Source organism: Artemia sp. Qi Xiang Cuo, chromosome 11, assembly GCF_049724085.1.
Source record: "Artemia sp. Qi Xiang Cuo chromosome 11, ASM4972408v1, whole genome shotgun sequence".
Lineage (NCBI taxonomy): Eukaryota > Metazoa > Arthropoda > Branchiopoda > Anostraca > Artemiidae > Artemia > Artemia sp. Qi Xiang Cuo.
In genome coordinates, this window is record NC_142804.1 from 36,997,800 (window position 1) to 37,017,290 (window position 19,491).

At 37.3% G+C, this 19,491-nt stretch overlaps 1 protein-coding gene across 2 annotated transcripts in view; it reads right to left on the reverse strand.

Annotated features, from left to right (window-relative positions):
* ptc (protein patched) overlaps window positions 1-19,132 on the reverse strand; it is a 137,371-nt gene extending 118,239 nt beyond the window's left edge. For both annotated transcript variants that reach the window (XM_089096750.1, XM_089096749.1), the window contains exon 1: window positions 19,016-19,132. The gene's annotated coding sequence lies outside the window, so the exon portion shown is untranslated. The remainder of the gene's footprint in view (window positions 1-19,015) is intronic.
* Between the last annotated feature and the right edge of the window lie 359 nt (window positions 19,133-19,491).

Genomic DNA, 19,491 nt, shown 5'->3' on the forward strand with positions numbered 1-19,491 from the left:
TACAGTTTTCAGTAAAGCGCCGATGACGCAGTAGGTTCAGACTTTTACAGGGAGAGAAGGAGGCAAAACCCAAACTCTTGTTTATAATGATTTTTATTCGTTTCAAGCTTGATTTACATATTCCATTTAAGTTTCACTCATTTTTAAGATACATTTATTCATTTATATTAGTACCTATTCTATGTTTGTTAGCTATGATTGTTTATCTAATTTCTGTTTGTTTTGGGTTTCATTTATGCTTCAATAGCAAAATTTTTTTTTTCGTTCTAAGCTTGTTTGCTATCGGGGGGAAAGAGATATCGCCAATCGGGTAATGGAGGACCAGGTGTCAGCTCCCATAAGTTGTGGAGTAAAATATCGTTAATAAGTTGTTTGTTAGGGGGAGGAGGTTGATCCACGGAAGTCCAGGGGTGAGTTCCCATAATTTTTGGACTAAAATATCGTTAATGTTTTTTTGGGGGGAAGGTGTTGGCCCATCTAGGGAGGGCCAAGGGTCAGCTCTCGCAAGTTTTGGAATAAAATATCGTTAATAAGTTTTTGAGTGGGGGTCGGGTTTATCTGACCTTTGAACTCTTTTAAAAACCCTCGCATAAAAACCTTATATGCCCCAGGGCATAACATACAAAACTTGCTCTCAGGCTCCGGGGGGTTGTGTTGCCCCGGAGTTTTTGTTATCTTATCTTTTGACTTATTTTAACAAAATGACTATCTCAAAAATTCGATCGGATGGAATTGGGGTAAATAGGGCAGGGGGGCTAGTTGCTCTCCGATCCATTTTGACTGTTACCCCCTTTTGAATGGAATGAACCCCTCCGAAGTCTATACAACCATCCCTTCCAAATAAAGTACCTCTGTAAAAAATAATAATAAAACATTGGAGCCTTATGCCTTAGGGTTGATGGGGGGGGGGCTAGTTACCATCAGATCACTTTTGACTCTTAAAAGGGGAACTAGAATTTTCAATTTCTGATCATTTGAGTCCCCTCAGAAGTTGACACGACCCACCTCTTCCATAAAAGCCTTAAATTCCCCTGGGGCATAAGTTACAACCCTTACCCCGGGCTCTGGGGGGAGGGGTGTTTTTGTCATTTGATCGTTGAACTATTTCAAACAAAATTGCTATCTCAAAATTTTTTCGGATGCATTTGGAAAAGAGGGTTGGGGGAGGGGGTAGATACCTTCCGATCACTTTTGATGATTCTTAAAAATGTATCTCGAACTTTCGATTTCCAATTAATTGAGCCACCTCTGAAGTTTATATAACCACCACTTACATAAAACCTTATATGCCCCCGGGGTACAACTTACAACACTTGCCTTCGGTCTCAGGGGGTTGTGTCGACCCCAGGATTTTTGTTATATGATCTTTGGTCTATTTTGAAAAATGGCTATATAAGAAATTCGATCGGACGCGTTTGGGGAAAAGGGGTTGGGGTGGGGGGGGGGGTTGCTAGTTGCCATCGGATCACTTTTGGCTCTTAAACAGGGAACTAGAACTTTTAATTTCTAATCATTTGAGTCCCCTCCGAAGTTTATACGACCACCTCTTCCATAAAACCTTATAAGCCCTCGGGGCATAGGTTACAACCCTTCCCTCGACTCTGGGGGGGGGGTATGCTCATTTCGAGGTTTTTGTTATCTGATCGTTGGACTATTTCAAAAAAAAACACGGATGCATTTGGGGAAAAGACGGTGTGTGTGTGGGGGGGGGGAGGGGGTATATGTCCTTCGATCACTTTTGACTCATAAAAAGCTACTAGAACTTTCAATTTCCAATCCAATGAGGCAGCTCTGAAGTTTATACGACCACCCCTTACATAAAAACCTTATATTCCCCCGGGGCACGGCTTAAAACACTTGCTCCCGGGCTCTGGGGCTTTGAGTTGACCTCAGAGTTTTTGTTATCTGATGTTTGAACTATCTTTAACAAAATGAATATCTCAATTTTTTATCCGAAGGGTTTGGGGAAAAAAGAGCATGGGGGGAGCTAGTTGCCCTCCAATCTCTTTTGACCTTTAAAAAATGAACCAGAACTTTTTATTTCCAATCAAATGAGTCCCCTCTGAAGTTAATACGAGCACCACTTCCATAAGAACCATATATGTCCCCTGGGCATAACTTACAACGCCTGCCCATGTGCCCTGGTGGGTTGTGTCGACCCCGGAGTTTTGTTATCTAATCTTTGAACTATTTTTAGCAAAATGGCTATCTCAATGGCTACCGAATGAGCCCCCTTCGAAGTTTATAAGACCGCCTCTTCCGTTTGAGGTCCCTCTGGGGAAAAAATAATAAAACATCGAAGCCTTATGGCCTTTACTATAGGCAACGCTATAGAGTTGCCTATGAAAACCTTGTATGTTAACAAAGGACAACTTGCAATAACTGATAGCCCTTGTCTCGGGGGCTATGGGCGGTATTGTCAACCCTGGAGGCATAGTTATTTAACTTTTGGACTATTTTGAACAAAATGTTTATCTCAGTTTTGATCGGATGCATTTGGGGAAAAATGGGCATGGGGGCGGGGGCTGGTTGCCCTATGATCACTTTTGACTAAAAAAAAGTGCACTAGAACCTTCGATTCCCAATCGAATGAGTTTCCTCTGAAGTTTATACGACTACCCCTACCATATTAAGTACCTCTGGTAAAATAAAATAATAAAACATAATATACTGAAGCATTATGGCCTTTTACTACTGACGTTACTTTACTTAGCTACTGATTTGCCAAGTAACTGTAGAGCTTTCTGTGAACGCGAATACATCAATAAACGGAAAAAATAGCTCTAATTCGACGCATCAATACATTGCCGAGCTCTGACAGATCGTTCTATGGGTTTGTTGGAAATTTTGAAAAAAAGCAATCTTTACGTTTTTCTAACAAACCTTGAGAACGACCTAGGAGAGCTTGACTATGTATTGATAGAGCCAAAAACAGCTTTTTTTCTCCACTTATTGATGCATATGGTCACTGAAAGTTCAACATCAAGAAAAAGACTTACAAAACAAGTGCCAGAAAAACAAGTACTATATTTTTACCCTATACATTCCAAGTGGCACCCATACATCCAACAACGATAATCAGTAACTTAAGTGGATGAAAGGCCGTCAAAAACTAAGTTACGCTATGTTGAAAGTGACTGATATTTTAGACTGAGAAGCTCCCCACCTAAAAAAAAAAGACAAAAAGAACTTCATAATTTTCGTTATTGGTTTGCTTTCTAATACCTGAACTGTGTTTTAATTTTTCCGAATGCGATAAGGGGGCTGCCAAAATTTTGGGCGAGAAAACACCACCATGAAAGCAGAGTATAATTACTAAACTTAGGACATTAATGCAAACGAGATGCGGAAGTAGTAAGCAAACGCATGTATTCATCTATATATAGTAGCGACGAAGAACGGTGTACATGATTATAATTTTAATTTGTTCAAGTAATTTGACGATGAATCACAAACACTGTTGCCAGTTTACGTTGTTCATCCCATTTTTGCTGTACACCGAACTGGGAAAATGGAAATAAAAACATGAACATGACTTCCACAAGAAAACAATTTATGATGGTTTAACGCTAAGCATAAAGGCTTATCACACTGGTTCACACAAGGTCCGCTTCACAAAATGAGCTACATATATTTCATAACCTAAGCAACATAAAAAGTTGAAAACAATGTGTAATTCGAAAAATTCAAGCCATATGAGTAATTTACTTGTAATTTAGACCAATTTTTATTTCAGTGATTCAAAGTTATGGATAAGGTTGAATTTTGATTTGTAGACTATAAAAGGGAAGTTCATTTGTATACTTAACAAAATAAAGTTTTCTGATGAAATTAAAGAGCAAAATTGAAACCTAAAGGCTAACAAAAATTATCGCTTTTCAACTATGCAACATATATCCGTAAATAAGCGCAAAACAACTGACTGATGATATTTCCTTATATTTGTAGGATTATGTAATGCCAGATATTGTATAACTGAAAACACAAAACAATAAAAACGAGGATGTTTTTAGAAAAGAAAGTTAATTAGTTTGGGATGATTTCATATGGTTTAAATTCCCCTAGTTCCATTCACCCTGATCAAAGAGATAAGAGGAGGAGATGAGAGGCAATGCTCTTAAGGGGAACCCTCTTATATCCCTTTGAAACAGAAAAGATGGCCCACTATCTTTAGATAATTGAGTTAGTAGCTCTCATTTCCCTTATATGAACGGACTAGAACAGTGTACGTGCAACTCAACTACTGTTTAACTCAACCCCGTTCAATTCAATACTCATTCAACTCAAACCACGGACAATTCAATCCTATTTCCTTCAACCCGATTGCAACTCAACCCCATTCAACCTAGCCTGTAGCAGGGGTTGAATTGAATTGGGATTGAGTTGAATGTGGGTTGAAATAAATAGGGGTTGAATGAAATGTGGTTGAAGTAAATGAGGGATGAAAAACACAGGGTTAACTTGCATGAGGGTTGAGTTTAATGGGGTTTGAGTTAAACGAGGGTTGAGTTAAATAGGTTAAGTTGAATGGGGTTGAGTTAAACAGGGATTGAGCTACATGGGAACCGGCTGGAACTTATCCAGACTAAGACAATGCAATTGTGCAGAGTAAAAGTGTGAGCAATTACTTTAGGAAAGCAACCTATAAGTTTTAATGTTTGCATTGAGATTAATTTAAAAAAAAAACATTTCGGAAAGGGAATTTTTTTCAGAAAAAAAGAAAAGTCACACTAAGACCTAAGACGGGCAGAAATAAAGTCCAATGATAATTAAAATCTAGAACGAGCAGGTATTACTATCCGTAAGTAAATGAGAACCCAAACTAATAAAAATCAAAATAAATATACTTCCCACATAATTTACCTGTTTTTAGATATTTTTTAGTCACCCGCACCTGAAACAAAGTTCTGCATAGGCACTAGCCATCTGAAGTATCTCTAAGTTTTCTAGTATTCTGCTTGCCAAAAAACTGATTTAATAGGAGTGATAACCTTGCTTCCAAACACCCAGAGCCAACACTGTGACCTACCACCTATAGTTGCAATAGCACTGCTAAAATATATAGATAATAGGCAGAGAGAGGGGGCAACATCTCAGAGCCCCAGTAAAAGGCTCTCGACAGCCCTGCTTATTAACATTATCCATTACGTTGCTTTGAGATATCTACTGCTATGAACCACACACGTTTAACTCCATAAAGAGATGTTTCAGACGTTGGCCAATGCAGGATAATGCATTGGCAAAGATACAAAAATTAGTATATAAATATTCGTCAATTCTAGTTCAGACTATTGATTACAAAGCATTAGTAGAAAGTCAAAGACAGTTTAATAATAATCATAAAAAGAGGAGAGACAATAATTGTTCGATTTCTTTTGTGAATGACTCTAGCGTGATATCTTCATATTCTTCGTACTCTTCAAGGCAGTAATAACAATATCACCTGGGCCACCCAGGTAGTAAAAAAGAAAATACTTAGCTTCAAAACAAGATTGAAGAGAACTTGCTCTCTTAGATTCCTCACCTTTGGCATCTGAGTGTTTTCTCAGGACCTTTGTGTCCAAAAAGGAGCAGTATTTTATTATTCAAGTGTTTAGGGTAGGCTACTACTCAAATTAGTAAGCTTGCGACATTGAAGGACATGTGATACAGGAACCATTCTGAAGCCAATTTGACTAAGGTATAGACGATAAACTACAGTTCCAATAGGGATAAATCATTTTATTAGATAGAGAAAAAAAATACAATAAAAAAATATACTCGATATTTCGATCACAAATACAGTGATCGTCATCAGCAGAAATACTCTCTGCTGATGGACAGCGACAATATTTCTGCTGATGATCAACATATCCAGTATATTTTTTGATTGTTTTTTTTTTCACTGTCTAATAAAAGGATTTATCCCTATTCAAACTGTTTATTTATCGTCATGGAAAGGCTGTGTGGTCTTCGAAATTACCTACTAAGAAATAGACAAATTAAAAAGAAGATTCTTTATTCGATTTGATTTTAACCTACTTAAAATTGTCTCACCCGCTAAGCGGCGATCAACTGTCGGTGACTGCTGCGTGCGGCTAAATAAAAAATCGAGAGAGGAACGCTGTTAACTGAAATTGAATTTTTATTCAAATGAAATGTGTATAAACCGTAATTCCCCAAAAATATAATTATGGGAAATTTGAGCTAATTAAAGAGTCATTTATAACTAAGTGTATTTTGGGCTGACTCCCACTGGTTTCGACTCAACAGATAGCGGGCTATCAACTTTAGTTTTTCAAAAAAAAAAATATTTTCTTTTATTTAAGAAACCCTCTAGGTGAATGACGAATAATTTTAAAGGATTTTTGAGAGTTCTTTTCTTCACTCTGCAAGTGCAATACCGTTGACTTACTAAAGAGCAATATGTCACTGTATTGCACTGTATTGTAAGCAGAACTGTATTGTACAGAGCTGATAATTGTAAAAGAAGATGGGAGGATGAAAAAAAAACAGGAAATCCTGGGAAACATTTTGGCAAGACATCTTATTAAAAATAAAAATAGGCTTTATAATTTATATCCAACTAGGGCTCCATGATTTTTGCGTTATTTTCTCCGGTAGTTGATACAATTGCCATCTCCAGTTGATTTCATAATAAATAGAGGAGCCTCGGTACTTGTCTAGAATCCAGAAACCACGCGAGAAGTGAAGTTTCGTTAATGATAATGAAATAAAACAAAATAGGATGAAAATATAATAGTTTATCATCAAATTTGGGCTATATATTTTCACATTAGGGGGTGGGAGGGGGGGTTAAAGCATACCATAAATTAAATACGTAACCTAACCTAACCTAGGTACCTTTTTTGCCTCTTCAATCCCAAAAAACCTAGTTTAAAATCTTTGTCACAGAGTGAGCAACACCTCATAAGCAGCGGACAAGGCAGCGGAAACCTGTTTTTCATGTAGCGTCTCGGGCTTTCTCGATGCAGTCATTCTCTCGTGGTTTCTGGATTCTGGACAAGCACTGGAGCCCCAAATAATTAATATATCAGAGCACACTATTTTTTCATTTATAAATAAGGTGATATGAAAATCGCAAATAACGCTAAAACTTTGAAACTGAGATAGTGGAAATACGTATTTATATACACTCTATATCAGAGGCAACGCTCTAGCGTTTTCTTAGTAAAGAGTCATGAGCCTTCAGTATATTATATTTTATTCTAGAGTTCCTTTATATGGAAGCAGTTGCGGTAGAAACTTCGGATGGGGCTCATTCGATTGGTAATTGAAAGTTTTAGTGTCCTCTTTCATAGGCAGCGTGCTAGCGCTGCCTAAGTAAAGAACGATGTGGGCACAATGTGTTTTTTTCTCTCCATACCCGGGCACTTCGTATCGAAGGAGTTGTCGTAGAAACTTCGAAAACGGCTCATTCGATTGGAAATTGGAGTGGCTAGTGCCCTTTTTAATAGTCGAAACGGATTGGAGGGCAACTAGCCCCCCCACGCCCCTCATTCCCCAAAACGCATCAAATCAAAATTTTGAGATATCCATTTTGTTCAGTGTAGTTGATTTCAACATAGAAAATATGTTTTTGAGGAGGACACCCCACCACAACCCTCGGGGCAAGGGTTTTAAGTTATGCACTGAGGACATATAAGAGGGATGTTGGCACAATGCATCATTTATTATTTTTTCCTTTAGAGCAGGGCACTTCATATTGAAGGGGTCGTCGTAGAAACTTCAAAAGGGGCTCATTCGATTGGAAATTGAGAATTCTAGGGCCCTTTTTAATAGTCGAAAGTCATTGAAAGGCAACTAGCCCCCCCCCCTACGTCCAACATTCCCCCAAACACATCCAATCAAAATTTTGATACAGCCATTTTGTTGTTTGATACAGCCATTTTGTCAGCGTAGTTGATTTCCAGATAGAAAATATATTTTTGAGGAGGACACTCCCCCACAACCCTCAGGGCAAGGGTTTTAAGCTATGCCCTGAGGAAACATAAGGTTTTTATAGAAGGGATTGTCGTAGAAACTTCAAAATAGGCTCATTCGATTGGAAATTCAAAGGGCTAATGCCCTTTTTAATAGTCGAAAGTGATTGGAGGGCAACTAGCCCCCCCCCCCACGCCCATCATTCTCCCAAACACACCAAATCAAAATTTTGAGACAACCATTTTGTTCAGCGTAGTTGATTTCCATATAGAAAATATGTTTTTGAAATTTTTAGATGTCCACTTTGTTCAACGTAGTTGAACGTTCTGGAAATTAGGTCTTTTAGGATGAGAACCCCCTCCGAGCCCTCAGTGCAAGGGTTGTAAGTTATGCCCTGGGGGCATATAAGGTTTACATAGAAAGTTCTTGTATAAATAATAGGCAGCGTGATCGCGCTGCCAAAGTAAGAAACGGGGACAATCGAGAACGAAACAAGAAACGGGGACTAAGTAAAGAGGAGGACACTCCCCCACAACCCTCAGGGCAAGGGTTTTAAGTTATGCCCTGGGGGCATATAAGAACGATGTTGGCACAATGTTTTATTTATTAATTTTAACCTTTAAAGCAGGGCACTTCGTATCGAAGAAGTTGCCGTAGAAACTTCGAAAAGGGCTCATTCAATTGGAAATTGGAGTCGCTTGTGGCCGTTATAAAAGTTGACAGTGATTGGTATGTGACTAACACCCCTTACACGCCCACCATGTCCCGAAACACATCACATCAAAATTTTGAGATAGTCATTTTGTTCAGCGTAGTTGATTTCCGGATAGAAATTATGTTTTTGAGGACAGTCCCCCAGAGCCCTTAGGGCAAGGGTTGTAAGTTATGCCCTGGGGGCATATACGTTTTTTTATCGAAGGCATTGTCGTAGAAACTTCAAAAAGCCTCTTTCGATTGGAAATTCAAAGGTCTAGTGCCCTTTTTAATAGTCAAAAGTGATTAGAGGGCAACTAACCCGCCTCTCACGCCCACTTTTTCCCCAAACACATCTAATCAGAACTTTGAGATAGCCATTTTATTCAACGTAGTTGATTTACTGATAGAAAATATGTTTTCTGGGTTTAAGTTCTGGAAATTTGGTCTTTGAGGATGACAACACCCCCACAGACCTCAGGGCAAAGGTTGTAAATTAGACCTAGGGTGAATATAAGGTTTTTATAGAACGCGTTGTCCTAGAAACTTCAAAAAAGGTTCATTCGATTGGAAATTGAAATGGCTAGTGCTCTTTTTAGTAGTCAAAAGTTATTGGAGGGCAACTAACAACCCTTTCACGCCCACCATTTCCCCAAACACCTTCAATGAACATTTTGAGATATCCATTTTGTTCCACGCAGTTCAACGTTCAGGAAATTATACCTTTGAGCAGGACACTCCCCCTCCCCCCAGTCTTCAGGGCAAAAACACAGTCTTAATCACAGTTTATATAATTAGCAGTATGATCTTTCCCTATCTCACCCATTATAAAAACCCGGACCGAGGTGCGAGTATTCCAGAGAACGTATAAACATAAGCGGCATTAGATCTTTTCACGGGTAGACAAAGAATAATCACTTACGGAACAAGTACTGACAAAACCACTTGGCCGGCTCACCAATAAGTGGACAATAAGTGCACAAATAAGTGGGAGGAGCTTTTTGTTCGCACCGAGAATGAAGAGCCAGAAATCATCTGCGGTAAACTTACTGGATAATTATATAAACTGTGGTCTTAATAGTCGAAAGTGATTTGAGGGCAACTAACCACCCTCTCACGCCCATGTTTTCCCCAAACACGTCCAATCAACATTTTAGATAGTCATTTTATTCAACGTAGTTAATAGTTTTGAAAATTAGATCTGTAAGGATGACAACCCTTCCCCTCCCCAGCCCTCAGGACAAGGGTTGTAAGTTATGCTCTGGGGGCATTTAAGCTTTTATTGAAAGCGTATAAACTTCAAAAGGTCTCTTTCAACTGGATATTGAAAACTAGAGTGGCTCATTTATTAGCTGAAAATGATTGGAGAGCGACTAACGCCTCTGTCATACTCACCATTTTCCCAAAGACATCCAATCGAAATTGTGAGATATGTATTTTGTTCAACGTAGCTGAAAGTTCTGGAAATTAGGTCATTTAGGATGATAACCCCCTCAGGTCCCTCAGTGCAAGGGTTGTAAGTTATGTCTTGGGGGCATATAAAGTTTATATAGAAAATTGTTATAGAAATTTCAAAAATGGCTCATTTGATTGGAAATTGAAATTGCCCTTTTTAATAGTCGAAAGTGAGTCTTACGCCCACCATTTCTCCAAAAACATTCAATCAAAGTTTAGAGATAGCCATTTTGTTCAACGTAGTTGAAAATTCTGGGAATTATGTATTTAAGGATGTTAAATCCCACAGAGCTCCAAGGGCAAAGGCTGTAAGTTCTGCCCTGGGGGCATATAAGGTTTTTATAGATAGAGTTGTCGTAAAACTTCAAAAGGGGCTCATTCAATTCGAAATTGAGAGGGCTAGTGCCCTCATTCAATTCGAAATTGAGAGGGCTAGTGCCCTTTGTGATTGGAGGGTAACTAACCCCCCTCTCACGCCCACCATTCCTCCAAACACATCCAATCAAAATTTTCAGATAACCATTTTGTTCAACGTAGTAGAAGTTTTGTGGAAATTAGGTCTTTGAGGATGACACCCCCCCCCCAGCCGTCAGGGCAAGGGTTTTACGTTGTGCCCTGGGTGCATATAAGATTTCTATTGAAAGTTTTGTCGTAGACTCTTCAAAAGGGCTCATTTGATTGGAAACTGAAAGGGCTAGGGCCATTTTTAATAGTTGAAAGTGATTGGAGAGCGACTAACGCACCTCTCACGCCCACGATTTTCCCAAACACATCCAATCAAAATTTTGAGATAGCCATTTTGTTTAACGTAGTTGAAAGTTCTGGAAATTCGGTCTTAGAGGATGAAAATCACCCTAACAGACCTTAAGGTAAGGGTTGTAATTTATGCACTGGGGGCATATAAGGGGTTTAATAGAAAGCGTTGTCGGTTTAAAAAGGGCTTATTTGACTGGAAATCAAAAGGCCCAGAGCCTTCTTTAATTGTCGAAAGTACAGGAAGGTCTGACGTTTTTATAGTAAAGATCGATTTGGGTATAATGTATTGCCACAATATAATTTTTGTTGTTGTTGTTGTTTAGACCAGGGCACTTCGTATCGAAGGAGTTGTCGTGGGAACTTCGAAAAGGGCTTATTCAATTGAAAATAGAAAGGGCTGATGCCCTTTTGAAAAAAAATCTCTCTCAAAGTTCCATATCTGATAGGTTTGAGGAAAATAGGGCGTGGAGAGGGGGGGGGGCTAGTTGCACTCCGATCTCTTTTGACTCTTAAAAAATGAACGGGAACTTTCAATTTCCAATCATATGTCCCCTCTCCGAAGTTCATACAAGCATCCTGTCCAAAAGAACTATAAACGCCTCCAAGTATTACTTACAACGCCTGCCTCCGGGCCCTGGGGGGTTTTGTCGACCCCGGAGTTTTTATTATATGATCTTTGAACTATTTAAAAAAATGGCTATCTCAAAGTTCTTATCGGATGAATTTTAGGAAAAAGGGGCATGTTAACCTCGGATCTTTGAACTATTTAAAAAATGGCTATCTCAAAGTTCTTATCGGATGAAATTGAGGAAAAAGGGGCATGGGGGGATAGTTACCCTCCGATATCTTTTGACTCTTTAAAAGTGAACTGAAACTTTCAATTTCCAATCAAATGAGCCTTCTCCGAAATTTATACGAGCATACCTTCCATAAGAACCATATATGCCCCCAGAACAATACTTACAACGCATGCCCCGGGCCCAGGGGACTGTGAACTATTTTTAAAAAAAATGGCTATCTCAAAGTTCCTATTGGATGGGTTTGAGGAAAAAGGGTTAGGTGCCCTCCAATCTCTTTTGATTCTTAAAAAGTGAACTAGAACTTTCAATTTCTAATCAAATGAGTGCTCTTTGTAGTTTATACGAGTATCCCTACCATAAAAACCATATATGCCCCCAGGGTATAGCGTACAATGCCTGCCCCCAGGCCCTGGGGGGTTGTGTCGACACCGGAGTTGTTTTTATATGATCTTTGAACTAGTTTCAACAAAATAGCTATCTCAAAATTTTTATCGGAAGCATTTACGAAAAAATGGTTTGGGAGGGGGTTGGTTACCCTCCCATATCTTTTGACGCTTAAAAATTCAACTAGAACTTTCAATTTCCAGTCAAAAGAGCCCTCTCTGAAGTTTATACGAGCATTCCTTCCATAAGAACCATATATGCCTCCAGGGTATAACTTATAACCCTTGCCCTGAAGACTTTGGGGGGAGTATCCTGCTCAAAGATATAATTTCCAGAACTTTCCACTACGTTGAACAAAATGACTATATAAAAATTTTTATTGGATGTGTTTGCGGAAATGGTGGGCGTGGAAGGGGTGTTAGTTGCCTTCCAACCACTTACGACGATTAAAATGGGCACTAGCCCATGAGGGTAGGGAGGGGGTAGATGCCCCCCCTAGACCTTCAAATTTACATTAGATATGGCTGAAAAAGCAGATGGTTGGAAAAGCAGTTGATAAAAGGCCCTCCATCACACTATCGACTGCCCCCCTAGACAATATGCTGGCTACGCCCATGCACTAGCCATTTAAATTTTCAATCGAATAAGCCCTTTTTGCAGTTTCTACGACAACACTTTCTATAAAAACCTTATTCAAAGATCTTAAACCTTATGCCCCAGGGCTGTTACAACCCTTGCCCTGAGGGCTGTGGGGGGGGGGGGTGTAATCCTCAAAGAACTAATTTCCAGAATTTTAAACTACGTTGAATACAATGGCTATCTCAAAATTTTGATTGGATGTTTTTCGAGAAAAGGTGGGCGTGAGAGGGGGGTTAGTTGCCCTGCAATCACTTTCGACTATTAAAAACGACACTAGCCCTTTGAATTTCCAATCGAATGAGTACTTTTTGAAGTTTCTGCGACAAAGCTTACTATAAAAACCTTATATGTCCCCAGAGCACAACCTGTTCCCTTAGGGCTGTGGGGGGAGTGTCCTCCTCAAAAACATAATTTCTATCTGGAAATCAACTACGTAGAACAAAATGGCTATCTCAAATTTTTGGATTGGGAAACGGTAAGATACTGGTAGGCGTGGAAGGGGGTTTAACTGCCTTCTGATCCATTTGACTCTTAAAAAGATCACTAGAGCTCTCTATTTTTCACTAAACAAGCCCCGTTTGAGGCTTCTACAACGACCTCTTCCATATGAAGTCACTCTGGGAAAAAAAAATAACAATAATAAATAATAAAATATTGGAGCCGTACGGCCTTTACTATAGGCAACACTATAGCGTTGCCTCTGATAATGCAACACGGTTGTCCCTGACAAACAGGAGAATAGGAATTTTAGTTTCCCTTCTAATGAAAATCCTGCAATTATCCAAGGGTAAAATACGGTAAGGGTAATTCTCCACGGAGGGGGGGGATATTCTGTGGGGTATTTTCTGGGGGGGGGGGTAAACACCGGCTTTTGGGGAAAAGACGGCATGAATACGAGACTTCTCTGAGATGTGAAATAAAAAAAAAAAAAAAATCAGAATATTGATGGTACTGTGGCATTATGCGGGCCCACCGCTATATACTGTATCTAAAAAAAAATCCATGAATAAGAGATCTTGCTTTAAATAGAGATACTGCAGATATTCCTATAAACTCAATTTACAATAACTTAAAATTAAAGGACTCAGATAACATTTTTCTTCAGTTTAAATTAAGATCACCTGGCCAGACTTTTAATGAGAACTAGGTCAGTAGACAAGGTAAGTCAATCACCAAGCTGAGAATTCTTGCCCAACCTAATATTGGTGAATAGTCTTTCATTTTTTCTGACTTGGTTTTTGATTTGTTTGATTCTGTGTTTCTTCTGCTCACTTCGAGTTAATTCAAAAGATTAGTTTTCCTTCTTCTTTTTGAACACTGTTAGACAGCTGGGCAGAAGTCCCTGACGATACATCTGCCTCTATAATTTTCGCTTATTTTTTGTCTGCTGGCTGATATTACCCTCATTTTCTCGGCTATTTAGTTTTATCATTTTTTTTCTTGTTTGTCAAATGGCAATCCTACTTGTAGCCCTTTTTGTCTTTAACAGTTCACAGAACTAATGTAATTTTGTATACGCTAATATTTCACCATTTTAAAATTATAATTACATGTAGGCTACTATAATACACTTTACCGTTTTGATAACAGGAGATCTAAGCCAGGCAGCCTTTTAAACCGGGGAACACAGCTATACACAAAACAAAATCATGTTCAATCTTTTTTTCTACCTGCCTCTTCGCACTTTTGTGCTGTTAAATAAAAAAAACAAGTTTTTTAAACTGAAAGTAAGGAGCGACATTAAAACTTAAAACGAACAGAAATTATTCCGCATATGAAAGGGGCTGTCCCCTCCTCAACGCCTCGCTCTTTACGCTAAAGTTTTTTATTGTTTTAAAAAAAAGTTGAGAGACAGAGTCAAACTTTAGCGTAAAGAGCGAGGCGCTTAGGAGGGGCAGTCTCTATCATATACGGAATAATTTATGTTCGATTTAAGGTTTAGTGTTGCTACTTACTTTCAGTTTAAAAAACTTGTTTTTTTTATTTAATTTCTGATAGTTTTTTAGTTAACGCAGATTTTATTTTAGCTCACCATCATTGAATAAGTAAACAAAATTTGCATAAGAATTTTGCTTTTATTTTGCTAAATGGCTGTCTCTAAATTTGGTTTTGACTTAATTTACAAATTAACATACGTAACGAACTTCTATATTCGTATATTTTTCTTCTGGCAAAAAATACAAAGTTGCAGATTTTTGCAGATATGAGGTTGAAACCTATGTAATAGGGTTTTCTGATACGCTGAATCTGACGGTTTGATTTTCATTAAAATTCTTTCACTTGTAGGGGATGTTTCCCCCTCTTTAAAAAATCAGGTAAATTTTCTCATGCTCGTAGCCTTTGATGAGTAATACTAAACTTAATAAAACTTATATATTTAGAATCAGCATTATATGCCCATTCTTTTGATACATTTATTGACATCAAAATCCTTTTAAAAACTTTCGATTACTATTGAGCCGTATCGCTTGTTTTTTTTTTATTGTTTTTTTTTTTATTACGTATATGAGGGGGTTCTCCCCTTAGTCAATACCACGCTCTTTACGTTAAAAGTTAAAAAAAAAATTAATTCACAAGCCCCTGAATCACAAAGGCAGTTTAATTAGAATAGATAGCTCTTTTGAAAGCACTAAAAAAAACTGTAGCGTAAAGCGCGAGGTATTGACTTGGGGGAGAACCCCCTCATCTACGTAATAATTAATTTTCGTTTTAAGTTCTAATGTTGCTTCTTACTTTCAGTTGAAAAAACTTGTTTTTAACACATTTTGAAAAAACTATGTCTTTTAGTCATCCTAAAAGACATATTTATTAGATTTTCGACTATGCTGAACAAAATGGCTATCTCAAAATTTTAATTGGGTGACTTTGAGAAAAAATGAGCGTGGGAGGGGGCCTAGTTGCCCTCCATTTTCTTGTCACTTAAAAAGGGCACTAGAACTTTTAATTTCTGTTCCAATGAGCCCTCCCACGATATTCTAGGACCACTTGGTCAATACGATTACCCCTGGGAAAAAGAAAAAAACAAAAAAATAAATACGTATCCGTGATCTTTCTTCTGGCAAAAAATGGAAAATTCCACATTTTTGTAGATAGGAGCTTGAAACCTCTACAGTTTGGTTCTCTGATACGCTGAATATGATGGTGTAATTTTCATTAAGGTTCTATAGCTTTTAGGGGGTCTTTCCCCCCTTTTTTCAAAAATCAGCCAAACTTTCTCAGGCGCTTAACTTTTGATGGGTACGATTAAACTTGATGAAACTTATATATTTTTTTTATAAACTTATATATCAGAATTAAAATCTTGTTCTTTTGATGTATCTATTGGTATCAAAATTCCGTTTTTTAGAGTTTTGGTTACCATTGAGCCGGGTCGCTCCTTACTAAGAAACACCAAGAAAGTGTTTTTCATGGTAGGAAACCTCAGGGTAATGTACCATATTTTATAATTTTTATTGCGCTAATTTGAGATAGCCCAATGGTGCAAATTTCACTAGGCTCAAAAAGCCAATTTTTTATGTATTAATTGTTATCAAAATTCTCTTCTTTTTAAATTTTCAGTTACTATTGGCCCAGGTTGCTCATTGTTTACAGTTTGTTACCACAAATTGTTTTATTCTACACCATATATTCTACATACATTTTGGTAGAGTATTCCAGGCCCTCTCCTTTTCTTCATTCTTTTATTTGTTTTATTTCTTTTTTTACTGCTCAGTTTTACAAGTGAGGAGAATTTTCCAGGGGGGAATTACCTGGGAGAATTTTTTTGGGAGGAGGGGGATTTTCCAGGTGGTGGGGCTATGCTACCGAAAACTATTTGACTCTACACCATATATTCTAAAATGATTTTGGAATATAGGTAGTATCTTCCAGAACACCTCCTTTTCTTCATTCTTTTTGGAGGATAACATTCCACAGGGGGGAATTTTCAGGGGCTATTTATCACTGGGAAGTATTTAGGGGGGAATTATCAGAGGGTATTTTCCACTGGAAGGTATTTCCCAGGGCAGAATACACCAGATCCCTTGTCCTAGGTTATAAAAAAAAAGTTTGCTGATTTTGTTGGTTTGCATTATTTTTTGTAATTATTTCTTATCAGTAAATGCTTTATAATACCAATTAAATAAAAAGTAAACTTCTATAACTTTTAAATATGTTTAGGCTTTTGGGGGTGGGGGCTGGGAAGCAATTCAAACAATAGTGATTAATATATTTGAAAGGATTAACCTAATAACTTAGACAAATCTGTGTTACAATTTGAGAAATAAAACAAACAAAATCAGCAAGGGCTATATCTGGCCTATTTTTGAGGGATTGGGATGTAATTATAATGGTATGAGTTATCTGATTTCTACCCTGTAGTATAGCTCAACCCAGTAACAGCAAAAGAGTAGTGTCACTGTAACTATGGTTCTTTTGAAGGAAATGCTATAATCACAAAAGAATAGTATTATTGCATTCCCCAATTGATGACATTTCCAAATATAATACTTGATATTCTGACAATTTACACACACACACCCACCCTTAACGGTCCTAGTTATAGCCCTAGGCCATTTACAAAACCAAAGAAGATATTACTATTTGAATTCTTACTTTATAATACACACTAAGTTTCTATTAACCACATTTTCATTTTCCTTTCCATTTTCATCCATGGTTTTAAATCATTTTTTGATAATTCAATTTTGTATAAATTCATAAGGTAAATTTTAAGTTGTCACTATTGCTTAATTGCTTAATGTCAAAACATCACTTAATATATTTTTACACTCTTTTGACAAATTCTAATTGTTTTGTTTGTAAGTTTTATATTGAACCTTTAAAGACACATCATGTTCCTGATTATTTGCTAGTAGAAAAAGACTACAAAAAAATTACATTAAAATGATCATAAATATTTATCTATCTCAGTGACAAAAGAGCATTGCTTAACTTGAATATTTTTTGGAATAATACAGCTCTTTTTTTCCTGCAAACTCATTAGGACTCCTATAAAATCATAAAGAAGAAAAGAGCCATGTTATTAAAAAACAAAGTATTATCATATAGAGTAAACTGTATATTTATCCATCAGGAGATGAGGTAGAGTGAAGTAAAACAATATACTTTTAGAAAAGGAACAATTAAGTATTTATAGTTATTAAGTACCATATTAAGTATTTTAGAAAGAACATAAAAAAATACATCCCATGGTTTGTTGACCTTCCTGCAGGCTGAGTAAGGAAGAAAAACTCAAAATTTACCATTCATAAAAATCTTTTTGACAATATTTAAAAACAGCATGGTATACAACACATTTGCTATCTATATTTATAAACCTTCCATTATTGGTGTTTTTCTTAGTTTTTCATATACCCAAGGGATATATTTAGAGCAATGAGTGGGGAATGTATTGTCAGATTAGACTAAGAAAGTATTAGGCTATATCTGGAAAGTGCCATTTGGGGAATGAAATGTTACTACTCTTTTACTGTAACAGTGTTTCTTTCAGAAGGGCCATAATTCTATGGTGTTACTAAGTGTAATTGGATGGGCCTTCCTAGTAGTATCAATTGGGGATGACAAAGGACATATGCACCCCCCCCCTCTAGATTTAAAAAACTTAACTTTTTTTGAAGTTTTCGGTACCTTTGTCTTATAGCCGGTCTTTATTGTAGTTTTCATAATTTTGTTGATAAAGTAGCCTATTATATTTTCATCATATTTTGTTTTGTTTCATTTGCATAGACCAAACTTCACTATTCAACAGAACTTGAGTGTGGTGGCTAGTACACAACCAATTTTTGCATTGAAAATGCCCTTTTTGGTATTTTTATTGAGAAAAAAATAATTTTGAACTATATATTTATCCTCCCTCTTCTAAATTTACATGATTTGCAACCACTGGACCTACCTTTTTATTCAACATTCTTGATGAATAGGGAGGGCAGGAGTGGAAGATTTGCATCCCTCCTAGGTTTTGGAAACCATCTTCTGGGGTCTTTTAAGTGAAAATGTTTTTTTTACTATTCTCATTGACAAAAATAAAATAAATGTCCTCTTCACACCTAGATTTTGAACTATAGGCCTATATTTTCCCATCTCCCTAAATGTTGCGAAATGACACATCTGGGCATGCTATAGCCTAACCTGAGAATTGCATTGCAGATCTCTCCTCTGATATAAAGCTCCCTCCCCTGGGCTAGATTAAAAATATTGTCAATTTTGCTGGTTTGCATTAGCCTTCTTTTTGCACGTCTACTCGTTTATCAGCAACAGTTGGTCCATGATGTCAATTTGAAAAAGAAAAAACAACTAGAAACAGCACACTTTTGTATATAACCAAAGGCTATATCCAGGCATTGGGGGAGACTAAAAAAACATACCATCTTGCTTAATTTCAGCTCAACGTCTCGTGTTATCTTTACGCAAAATAGACGCAATCTAAAGTAATGAAAGATTTAATCTAGGCATGCCATTCGCATTTAAAGTTTCTGCTCAAACATAGATGATTCTTTCGTTTTTTTCGTCCTCTTCTCTGTTTAGCAACCCAAACTGACGGTTTCTTTCCTTTCATGTCGACAAGTAAGGCGATTATGGCTAAACCGCAATGTTATCCACGGAATCGATGGCTTCCCTGAAGATTTCTTAGCCACTTCTTAATATTTCGGTTGATGCCTTACTTTTCTAGATTGGCCTTAGATTATACTTTCAAGTTACGGTTTTCTTTCTTGGATTTTAGGGAATAGGCCAAACCAAAATTTCTAGATTGTTTCCTTTCACGACTAGCAGAATCCACATAGGAAAAGAAAAGACAACTTAAATCTAAAGGTTTCATTGCCCAAAATAAGTGATAGGCACT